This window comes from Arachis hypogaea, chromosome 16, assembly GCF_003086295.3.
Source record: "Arachis hypogaea cultivar Tifrunner chromosome 16, arahy.Tifrunner.gnm2.J5K5, whole genome shotgun sequence".
Taxonomy (NCBI): domain Eukaryota; kingdom Viridiplantae; phylum Streptophyta; class Magnoliopsida; order Fabales; family Fabaceae; genus Arachis; species Arachis hypogaea.
The window spans coordinates 88923752-88936235 of NC_092051.1; the positions used below are offsets into that span (position 1 = coordinate 88923752).

The 12484-nt window shown below is 40.1% G+C and overlaps 1 non-coding gene across 1 annotated transcript; it reads right to left on the bottom strand.

The window, feature by feature from the left end:
* Positions 1 to 7457: 7457 nt before the first annotated feature.
* Positions 7458 to 7564, bottom strand: LOC112760668 (small nucleolar RNA R71). Its single transcript, XR_003181098.1, has one exon. It is a non-coding gene; the product is annotated as a small nucleolar RNA R71 (small nucleolar RNA).
* Between the last annotated feature and the right edge of the window lie 4920 nt (positions 7565 to 12484).

Sequence of the window (12484 nt, forward strand, 5' to 3'; positions counted from 1 at the left end):
TACCTGATAAGAATGAAAAAGTGATGCTGCAACTTTCTGCATAAAACCCTTTTGATGAACTTCAAATGCTTGCTAATATAGCCAATGTAATTGCTTTCTGTTTCATACTTTCTTCTCAAATAACTCAGGACTTGCTTAGGGACAAGCAAGTATTAAGTTTGGTGTTGTGATGCCAAGGCATCTTAGGCTAGTTTCACTAGCATTTTTCTGTTAGTTTTAGTTGTTTTATGCATTTTCTTGAGCTTAAAGTAACCAAGAATGGTTAAATGAATAACAAAGCAATGAACCATCCAAACAGTATGATTTTGATGCAAATTCCATGAGTGTTTAGTTATATTACTTGAATGCTATGAATGGAAGATTTCTCATGAAATTTTGCAAGACTTTGATGCAATTGTTTGGATGATTTCAGGGAAGAAGAGGCTAGGCAAGGAAGCAACAAAATCGATAAAGGAAGCTTGAATATCACATGTGGAGTTTAAGTTCCAGTTTAAGCTTAAACTGGAACTTAAACTACCAAGCCATATAATGCTGGAAATGGCGTTTAAGTTCCAGTTTAAGCCTAAACTGGAGCTTAAACGCCAGAATCATGAAGGCTAAGAAATGCTGGAACTGGCGTTTAACCTCCAGTTTAACCTTAAACTGGAAGTTAAACGCCAGAATGAGAATTTCACCAAGGGAGCATTTCCACGTTTAAGCTCCAGTTTAACCTGAAACTGGAGCTTAAACGTGTTCGACACAATTTCTCACCAGGAAGCATTTCCACGTTTAACCTCCAGTTTAACCTTAAACTGGAGGTTAAACGCCAGAAGTAAGAAAGGCACCAGGATCATTTCCACGTTTAAGCTCCAGTTTAACCTTAAACTGGAGCTTAAACGTGTTCGACTATTTCTCTCCTCCAGGGTTGCTTTCTCATTTCCACGTTTAAGCTTCAGTTTAACCTTAAACTGAAGCTTAAACGTGTTCGACCCAATTGCTCCTCCAGGGTTGCTTTCTTCATTTCCACGTTTAAGCTTCAGTTTAACCTTAAACTGAAGCTTAAACGTGTTCGACATTTCACACTCCTGGGTTGCTTTCTTCCATTTCCACGTTTAAGTTTCAGTTTAACCTTAAACTGAAACTTAAACTTCAACTTAAACGCCACTTTTTGAAAGGGGTTTCTGGGCCAAATATATTGAAGTTTAAGTTAGCATTTGAGAACAAACATTAACTTAAACGTATTATGGTATGAAACCCAATTGAATATCATGTTTATGGGATTGGGCCTGAAGAATTGATGAGTCTGGAGCTTCAATTTGTTGAGTCTTGTGTCATTACTTGTTTATCACTAAGTTTGCTCAATGAATGTTACAGAATTGGATCACAGCCTCATCAGGATTATGGACCATAAACCCAAAGCAAAAGGAAATCAGGGAAAGGCCTCAAAGCCCAAGAAACACAACAAAAGCTCAATTTAGAAAGTGTATAAATAGGATAGAATTTAAGTTTGTGAGAACTTTTTTTACACACGGAGAACTTTGGATCATTTTCTTTTAGTTTTGTAATTGAATTCAGAGCTATGACTCACTAAACCCCTTTCATTGGGTTAGGGAGCTCTATTGTAATTCAATGAATCAATAATAGTTTTATCTTCTTCTTCAATCTTTTCTCTTGAATTTTGTTAGAAAGCTTCTCGATCTAATTCCATTGGGTAGTTGTCTTGGGAAAGAAACTACCCATAATTGGAATCCTTCGGAACCTTGGGAAAGGAATGGAGGATTCATGCTAGAGAAGCTTTCTCACAGTGAATTGGATTGGGGTTTGGATGGATATTGTGACATGTAATCCTACCAAATTGTGGTTCATGAAACTGTGTGGTATAATCAGTGATCGAGCATCATCTCTTCTTATGAACATTTAAACCAAGGGATTGGGAATTTGTTTGTTTTTAGAGAGAATTGGTGAGCCAAGGGATTGGGATCCAATCATATAAGATTGCCAAGCAAAATTCAATGAATGCATTGGTTGAGGAAGGGATAAAAGTTGTTTTGATTCGGAGATCTCAATATCTCCTAACACCCAATGAACTCCCCATTCCTGATTTACCACTTTCTCTTTACATTCTGCAATTAAATTCATGCAATCACCCCCATCCCTTTTAATTTCAGCAATTTAGCTTCTCGCTCTTTAATTCATGCAATTTTACATTCCGCAATTCTCATCTAAATCTTGATTCCGCTCAACTAGAACATACTTCTAATCCGAATTGCTCACTCAACCAATCCTTGTGGGATTCGACCTCACTCTATTGTGAGTTTTTACTTGACGATAACCGGTGCACTTTCCGGAAGGAATTTTGCCGATCGTGCAATTTCCTAAATCGTAGCATATCAAGTTTATGCACATCAGTTTTCCAGGAATATAAAATAGTCTATACTTTTTTTAAGAAATAAAGGCCCAAAACTAGCGTTCAACGCCATCCACCATCCTCATTCTTAGCATCCAGCGACCACAGGGGAGCAACTGGAGTTCAACGCCTAAAAAGGGTCCCTAGCCAGCATTCAACAACCCTAAGGGACATTAGCACGTGGGAGACACTCAAGCTTAACCCAAACACTTACCAAGTGGGCCTCAGAAGTAGATTTTTGCACTGTCAACTTAGTTTATCTGATTTCTATAATCCTTTGTCATTATATTAGTATATATAGGAGAAGATCACCCTTGTTTAGGATCTTCTTCCTCCCCCATTCGAATACTTTACTACTTTTGTACAGTATCAGTCACTAACCTCCTAAGGTTAAGGTTAGGAGCTCTGCTGAGTTTCATGGATCAATAATATTACTGTTTTCATTCAATATGTCTGATTCTATTCTCTTATGCAACCTTGTTCTTCATCTTATGAATTGAGGATGACCCGTGATAATCACCCTTGTTCTACATGGGTTCCATGCGATTCCTGACCCAGATAGCATTGAACTAAAGCTAGAGATTGTATTGCGGACTCGTATAGAGCATCTGAGCAACTTTGGATATGTGACATATAATCACGTTGACTATGGGTGCGTGAATTTTTTGTGGCGTTTAGGCTAGAGTCAGAGAAGCGGCATTTTCTGATTCGGAAGATCTGTCTTGTCTGTGGCACCGTGAGTAAGATCGTGAAAGGAAGTGGACTGCTTAGAGCTTCATCTTCTGCTACAGTGAGAAACTTAGAGGTGACTTGATGAGAGGACATGAGTCATCTCAACATGGTGGATTGCTACAGTAGAGGAGGTTAACTTGATAAGAGGACATGAGTTAATCACTTACGGCTGCCATTGAAGGAATCAGAAGGTTATTGAAGAAGACAGTAAGAAAAGTTAATCCAGAACGACAAAGTATCTCCGAAGCCTCAACTATTCTATACCATTGAATTCCTATCTATCTAGTAACTTTTATTTATTTATTTTGTTTTGTGTTTTTTCCATGACAACTTATAATTTTCTATCTGCCTAACTAAGATCTGCAAGGTGTCCACTGCATGCTCAAAACAACAATCCTCGTGGGATCGACCCTGACTAACCTTAGGTATTACTTGGACGACCTGGTATACTTTCTGGTCTATCTGTGCGAATTCTGCGAAGCTAGTTCGTGCACCAAGTTGTCACTATTTTTCTTGCACAAGGTGAATTTGTATGTTATATGTTGTATTTGCCTATAACTCCATTCTATATTTTCAAGTTTTGAAGCTTATCCATGAGACTCTGATGACATGTCATCATGTCATGTTTTTCTATGCTTTTTCATACAAGAAATTGATGTTTAGTGCTTAAATATTGAATGCTTTTTGTACTTATATAGTATATTTCTTTGATCTTTTGATTTTATAAACTTTATAGGAAATAAGAAGAAAAAGAAGCAAAAAAAAGCACAAAATAAGCTAAAAAGGAGAAAAGAGAGTTTTGGAGCACATTTTGGAGTTTAGGCACACTTTGGAGGCTTAGGCCACGCTTTTAAAAGTGTGGCCCATGACTAAATCAAGAAAGCGTGCTCTGTTTTCACAATCAGCGCTCAACTGCCAAGAGAACGCTAAGTTATCTAAGCCAGCATTTTCGGGCAAGTTAAAATTTGGAGGCAAAGTTTTGCAAACGACGCGCACGTGTGCTTGACGCGCACGCGTTGATGGTGCATCTGGGACAAGGCACGCGCACGCATGGCTGGCGCTGAAGCATGAAATTGAGATTTTGCTATCCACGCGCACGCGTACTTATAAATGAACAAAACCGTGATGCCAGGGCATTTTGGCCAGTTTCACAGACCTTTTCTTTATGGTTTTAAGGTAGTTTCATGCATTTTCTTAAGAAATAAGCAAGTTTTGGGTAAATAATCATTTACATCTTGATTCAAGCAAACATTGTGAATTTTACATGATTTCATGAGAATTAAGCATGAATTAAAGGACAAATTGAATGATGCATGTCTCATAACTTGGATTAGAGCTTTGATGCACTTTATTGCTTGATTTTAGGATAAAGGAAGCAAGGAAGAACCACGTTAGTAGCCACGTTAGTCTAGCTAACGTGACCACTAACGTGGAATGAAGGCTAGCTTGCAACGTTAATGAGAAAAGTGATTGCCAATAACGCCTTCGTGAGCCATCATAGCCCACGTCAGTTGCCACGTTAACTATGTTAACGTGGAAGCTAACGATAGTTAACGTGGAAGCTAACGTGGAAGAGAAGTAGAACTCCAACGTTAGTGGTAAAAGTAAGTGCCACTAACGTTCCAAAAGGGGCAATTGGCCACGTTAAGAGCCACGTTAACTTAGTTAACGTGAGCTCTAACGTGGAAGAAAAAGATGATGCCAACATTAGTGACACTCACCTTTGTCACTAACGTTGGACTAAGCCCATATTGGCTACGTTAAAAGCCACGTTAACCTAGTTAACGTGGACTCTAACGTGGAAGGAGCAAGAATCACCAACGTTAGTTACACTCACCTTTGTCACTAACGTTGGATTGAGCCACTATGAGCCACGTTAGTTGCCACGTTAATTACATTAACGTGGAAGCTAACGTGGAGAAGAGGGATGATGAGCCAACGTTAGTGACACTCACCTTTGTCACTAACGTTGGAGATGGCTATCAATACCACGTTAGAAGTCACGTTAACCTAGTTAACGTGAACTCTAACGTGGGAAGTAGGGGTGTTCTGAAGCGTTAGTGACAAAGGTAAGTGTCACTAACGCTCTCGAAGATTTGGCAAGCCTACGTTAAAGGCCATGTTAACTATTCTGACGTGAACTCTAACGTAGGGAGAAAGGGGTACTCTCAACGTTATTGAAAAAGGTAAACCCCAGTAATGTTTGCGAAGGGCCAAGGGTCAACGTTAGTGGTCACGTTAGTGCCACTAACATTGAAGTTAACATGGACCACTTTGGGTTAGGAACGTTAGTGAAAAAGGTGATTATCACTAACGTTCTCAACCCCACATTTTCACTTAACGTTAACACCACTAACGCCCTAAGCTAAAGTCCTTGCCTACTTCACACTTTCTCTGCAAGTAAAGCTAAGCCCACTGAAGATGATAACTGCTTTAACTCAAGATCCAAAGGCCCATATCCAAGACTTGAAGAAGCAACTAGAAGATCAGAAGAATAGTATAAATAGGGAGAACTTTTAACTAGAAAGTAGCTTTTGGACATTATTAGAATTACTCTCTGTATTTTACTTTCTCTGCACTTCTAGTTTAACTTTCAGAATGTACTCTCCATCTTTGCTTTCCATTCCCAGAGCTATGAACAACTAAACCCCTTTCATTGGGTTAGGGAGCTCTGTGGTAATTTGATGGATCAATAATAGTTTTCATTATTCTTCTTCTTTTTTTTCTCTTGATTTTACTAGAAAGCTTTCAATCTTCATCCAATTGAGTAGTTATCTTGGAAAAGAAGCTATTCATACTTGGATCTCTTCTGAACCTTGGAAAAGGGATGAAGAGATCATGCTAGAAATGTTTTCTCATGTTGGACCAAATTGGGGTTTGGGCGGATATGGTGACATATAATTCTCCCAATACCTTGATTTGGAAATACATGTGGTATAATAAGTGACCACACTTCATCTCTTCTCATGAGCAATTAGACCAAGGAATTAGCTATTGATCTGATTTGAGAGATTGAATTACCAAGGAATTGGAATTCAATCACTTAAGATTGCCAAGGAGATCAATGAATGCATTGATTGAGGAAGAGATGAAAATGAACTTGATCCGGAGAATGCAACATCTCCTAAGCCCAATGAATTCCCCATTTCTGATCTTACCCATTCTCTTTACTTTATGCCATTTACTTTCATGCTAAACTTCCCTTCCCCATTTAAGATTCTACAATTTACTTCCCGTCATTTATTTTCTTCTATTTACTTTCCCGCCATTTAATTTCCTGTAATTCTCAACTCACTTTCTGCTTAGCTCAACTAGAACATTCTTCCAATTAAAGTTGCTTGACCAATCAATCCCTGTGGGATTCGACCTCACTCTACTGTGAGTTTTTACTTTACGACAATTTGGTATACTTGCCGAGGGAGATTTGTTAAGGGACAAGTTTCCGTGCATCAAGTTTATGGCGCCGTTGCCGGGGATTGATTTTGTATCAACAATGATTAAATTGGTGGATAACTAGATTGAGCATTTGTTTTTATTTTGTTTGATTCAGTTTCATCTGAGTAATTTACTTTTAGTTTTAGTTATTTCGTTCCCTTTACTTTTCACCCATTAGTGGTGTTACCTGCATTTTGTTTTAATATTTGGTTCACTAACCCACTAACTGTTTGATATATTGCATCACTCACACTAACAGTATTTCTAACAGGAACACTTTCTGCATCTATTTCCTTGCTTGTGCCTTGTTGGTTGTATGACAGGTAGAAGAAGCGGGGCTTCAACTTCTTTTGATTCTGAACCTGAGAGGACCTTCCTTAGATTAAGGAGGGAAGCAAGTGGAAAGAGAGTAGTTGGTGCTGAGGAAGAGGAAGAGTACTTTGAACCAGACATGGATGAGAATATGGAAAACCATCATGAAGAAGAGGCTCACAACTATGGCAGAGAAGGTCTAGCGCATCAGGCTGGACAAGAGAAAAGAGTTCTGGGTTCTTACATCAATCCAAACCCAGGAAACTGTGGGAGTAGCATCCAAAGGCCAACCATACATGCCAACAACTTTGAACTAAAGCCACAACTCATCACCCTTGTTCAGAACAATTGTTCATTCGGAGGAAGTGTCCAAGAAGACCCCAATCAACATCTAACCACCTTCCTGAGGATATGCGATACTATGAAGTCTAATGGTGTTCATCCTGACACCTATAGACTACTTCTGTTTCCCTTCTCTCTCAAGGACAAAGCATCTAAATGGCTGGAATCCTTTCCAAATGAGAGTTTAGCAACTTGGGAAGATGTGGTGAACAAGTTCTTGGCAAGATTCTATCCTCCTCAACGGATCAACAGGTTGAGAGCTGAGGTACAAACATTCAGGCAGCAGGATGGTGAGACTCTATATGAAGCATGGGAGAGGTTTAAGGACCTGACAAGAAGATGCCCGCTAGATATGTTCAATGAATGGGTGCAGTTGCACATTTTTCTATGAAGGCCTTTCGTATGAATCAAAGAAGGCAGTAGACCACTCATCCGGGGGATCTCTGAACAAGAAGAAGACCATTGAAGAAGCCATAGATGTCATTGAGACTGTAGCAGAGAATGACTACTTCTATGCTTCTGAAAGAGGCAACACTAGAGGAGTGATGGAGCTGAACAATGTGGATGCACTGCTAGCTCAAAACAAGCTTATTACCAAGCAGTTGGCTAATCTTACCAAAAAGATGGAGAGGAATCAAGTGGCAGCAAGCACCACCTCAGCAGCAACCCAAGAAGGAGTGAATGAAGAAGCAGAGGGTGATCAGGAACAAGCCAACTACATTGGAAATTTACCTAGGCAGCACCATGACCCATACTCCAAAACATATAATCCTGGTTGGAGGAACCACCCAAATTTTGGGTGGGGAAACCAACAAGATCAAAGCCAAGATCAGAGATGCCACAACCCCAATAACAATGCAGCTCACTAACACTCCACACAGAGGTCTTATCAACACCCACCTAACAACACCTCTCAGCATTCATACCAAAGTCAAAATGGCCCTTCTCATCCTTCCAATCTCGACTCACCATCATTTGAAGATAGACTCTCAAGGATTGAAACTCTGCTTGAAGGCATATGCAAAGAGATCCAAGATAACAAGGTGTTCAAGGAGGAGGTGCGAGCCAATATCAAGAACCAGGGAGACACCATTAAGAGGCTGGAGTTTCAAGTGGGATACCTTTCTGAGAAGATCCCCAAACCTACTGATAGCTTCCCAAGTGACACAGAGAAAAATCTGAAAGGTGAAGCAAAGAAGGTCAGATGGGAAGATTGCAAGATGGTTACTATAAGTGATAAGAAGACTGAGGAAGAGCCGAACAAACCATCAGAAAAACCTGAAGATACATCAGCAGGAAAGCAGGAAGAGAATCATCAAGAAACCACAATTACACAGAAGGAGTTGTTGAGACTCTATGCACCCTTTCCCCAATTACTCAATGGTGGTGTATAGAAGAGAATATACTCAAGGTTTCTTGACATATTTGTATCTCTCCATGTAAACATACCATTCATCAAGGCCCTCCAACAAATGCCCTCATACATTAAGTACATGAAGGAGCTGCTGACCAGGAAAAGCTCACTCAAGGGAGGACAAACCATAATGATGAATAAGGAGTGCAGTGCTCTCATTCAACCAGAGCTGCCTACAAAAAGGAAGGACCCAGGGAGTTTTCACATCCCCTGTGCCATAGGAGAAACAATGTTTGATAAAGGACTCTGTGATCTGGGAGCAAGCATCAACTTAATGCCTTTATCCCTTATGAAGAGGCTGCAAATCAATGAGCTGATGCCCACAAACGTAGTCATCAGGCTAGCGGACAAAACTCAAAAACAAGCAATAGGAGTGGTTGAAAACGTGCCGGCGAAGGTTGGGAACTACTTCCTTCTCACAGACTTTGTCACACTGAAAATGGAAGAAAGTCATCTTCACCCAATCATATTGGGAAGACCATTCTTAGCTACAGCCAGAGCGCTCATAGATGTGGAGCGAGGAGAGCTAATACTGAGGGTACATGACGAACAACTCACCTTCAATGTCTTCAAACCCTCACAAGAAACAAGTCAGGAAGGCAAGGAACTAAGGATAGAGTATGACAGAGCAATGGTGGGAGAAACAAGCATTGAGGCACAAGCTGTACACTCAGGAATTCCTTTGGGTGATGAACAAAATAATCAGCAACTGTCACAGCTAAAGGAAACTCAAGTGGAGCCAAAACCACCAGAATTATATGGGACCAGCAACAAAATCCCCCTAGGAAAAGAGACCCAAAGAGCAGGATAATAGCAAAAGAAACAAAGAAGAAGATACCAAGGAGATGGAGGAACAAAAAGATCCCTACAGAAGATTTCTCTCCAGGGGATAAAGTGATCTCAGCTTACTTCCTAGATATCCCACCTTATCTCCCCACCATCCCATCTCAGTTACCTAAGGTTTTTACCATCAACAAAGTTCTCTCCCTAGAACATGTAGAGATCATTGATGAAGCCAATGGATATAGGTTTACTGCAAGAGGGGAAGATCTGAAGCATTACCAACCACCATGACAAAGGCAGAACGTCAAACTAGTGACGCTAAAGAAGCGCTTCATGGGAGGCAACCCATGTCTTACATGCTTTTAAAGTAGTTAATAAAGCAAGGTTCATGGATCGCAAATCAACTTTGACATATCCTTGAATAAATCCTTTTATGCAACATATAGTGAAGAACAAGTTTGGTGTTCAAGGCACACTAAGAGGACATGAATGCAACTCATAGCATGTCACTCTTAGCACCTTGAACAAATCATCTTACACCACATTGCCACAAACTAAGTTTGGTGTCACTAAGGTTGCATACATGGAAATTTAATTAGTCAGTTGGTTTGCATTTGTGAATAGCACTTAGTAGTTAATAACAAAAATTTTAAAAAGTAGTTACTCTTTCTTGTCTTTTAAATTTTGCCGCCACTTTCCACAAGTTTTCTTTTAATCATATTTCTTTTATTTTGTAGGAGAATTGATAGGATAATTGAAGGGTTCGGCCACCACAAAAAGAGAAGACTATACACGTGTCTCCAGGGGGTTGCATTGGAAATTGTTGCCATGCAACATTTGAAGGAGAACAAGCTTGGAAACTGAACCAACCCCATCATAAAGTTGATGATCCTTATGCTCATCCCATGCAAAACCCCATCCGTCCATCACACAACCACCCCATTAATCCACACCTTTTATTTACTCATCATTTCCCTATATAAGTGATTCCTAGTCCGTACTTCCCTTCACATTCCAGCAACCACTTCTTCAAACTTCTCACTCTCGAAGTACAATTCTCTAAGCTACACCCTATCCAAACCCAACTGAATTCCACCACTCATCACTAACCTCAACACCTTCACTTTTCAAAAATCATTCATGGAATCATCAAGCTCCAAGAGGCAAAAAAGAAAGGAACCGGTTGAGAGCAGCCCTTTTGATGAAGGGAAATTCAAAACTGTATTCCATGAATGTGAATTTGAATAGATAAAGCTCAAAAAGATATTGCCTGAGTTAACATTCCAGTTTAACAAAGATGAATGCCCATAGATTCGAGAGAAGATCGAACAAAGAGGTTGGCAAAGGCTCACGAACCCAGAAGCAAAGATTAAATGCAAACCTCATCAAAGAATTCTATGCAAATGTGGTCAGAGAAGACAAAACCAAGGCCCCCACCTTCCAAAGTTACGTGAGAGGAACAGAGGTGGACTTCAGCCCCAATGCCATAACAAGGGTCCTTTAGCTGAAATCACCACATTTTGATGAGCCCAGTTATCACGTGAGAATAAGTAATGGCCCCAACAATGATGAACTTGAAGAAATTGTGAATGATATGTGTGTTATAGGATCTGACTGGGAAAGGTATTCAGATAGAAGACCTCGGTTCATCAGGAGAGGAGACCTCATCCCAGAAGCTAAGGGATGGTTCGAAATTGTAAGGAGATCCATCCTCCCTGCCGGAAACAATTCAGAGGTGAATCTTAAGAGAGCAACAATGGTGCAATGTATACTTAAAGGGGGAGAGATCAAGGTGCATGAACTCCCAGCACCATTTTCTGCCTGTGTGACAAGGCAGGGGTGGTGTTCGAAGATGAAAACCCCGAATAGATAAAAGTTGGTATATGGATGAATCAACAAGGGGAGTGGTAAAGACAATTGATGGAGCAGCAACTGGAGCAAGGAAAACAATGGGGAGAATCCTTCCACAGGTTGGAACAAAGGCAGGATCAACAACAAGAAGCCATCAAAAAGCTAATTAACATCCAAGCACATCAAGGTGCACACATACATGAAATGCATCGGAAACAATTAGAACAGGCAGAACACTTCGACGAACACAGGGCATTTTCAGAAGGAGTTTACATGAGCCAGACTGGACACCAGGTGAACACTCAGGCCAGGCTCGGATACTTAGTCAGACAACTGCCTATACTACATTCGGGAATCATAAGCTATGAAGAAGTGAAGGATGAATTAGCACGAGATGAAAGAGAGAGGGTAGAAAAGAGTCATGAATCAGTAAGGAAGGCACTTGAAGATTGGAAAAAAGCTAGACTGGCACGTATGCAAGGAAGCACAAGTGGACACAAAGAGGACAAACAAAAAGGAGAGCGCGAACAACCCCATGAGTAAAAGGTGGTGGAGTTCCCTCACTATCCCATCTTTTTCAAGTTTTAAATAAGGAAAATCATGTATGAAATAGAACATGCTTCCATAGTAGCTTAAGAATTTTCAATCCTATCTTTAAGTTTGCTTTTGCCTAGGTCTATGCTTGCTAGTCAAATTGCCTGCCTTCATTTTCATCTTGCTTATTCTATGCTTGTCCTTTTAAGTCCAATAAAAAGAGATGTTATGAAAGACCAAAGTGATGTTCAAGTTGTGGAGCATGTCCTTAAATTTGTGGTGTAGTAATCACTTAGCTAAGTTGGTTCACCAACTAGGTAGGAAGACAACTATCTATCCTGAATCATATACTTGAAACACACCCCATGAGACTAGATAAATAATAAGATCCTAATAAGAAAAAGGAAAAGAACAATAAGAGTTGAAAAAGAAAGAAAAGTTAATAAAGAATAAGGCTAGGCACCAAGGGCTTGAAACTTGAGGGATGTGTCTGTGGTGCTCTTGTACCAAGGATCTGCTTGGATGAATAAGTTCTTAGGAGTGCTTCATCACTTGGTAACTTGGGTTAACTAACCCGAGATTATCAACTGAAAATCCACTATCAAGAGCAACCTTGCTACAGAACATTTAGTAACCCAAAGAGGTGCTGGACACTAAGACCTCAAGGAAAGAAAATAACAAATCATGTGCCTGTG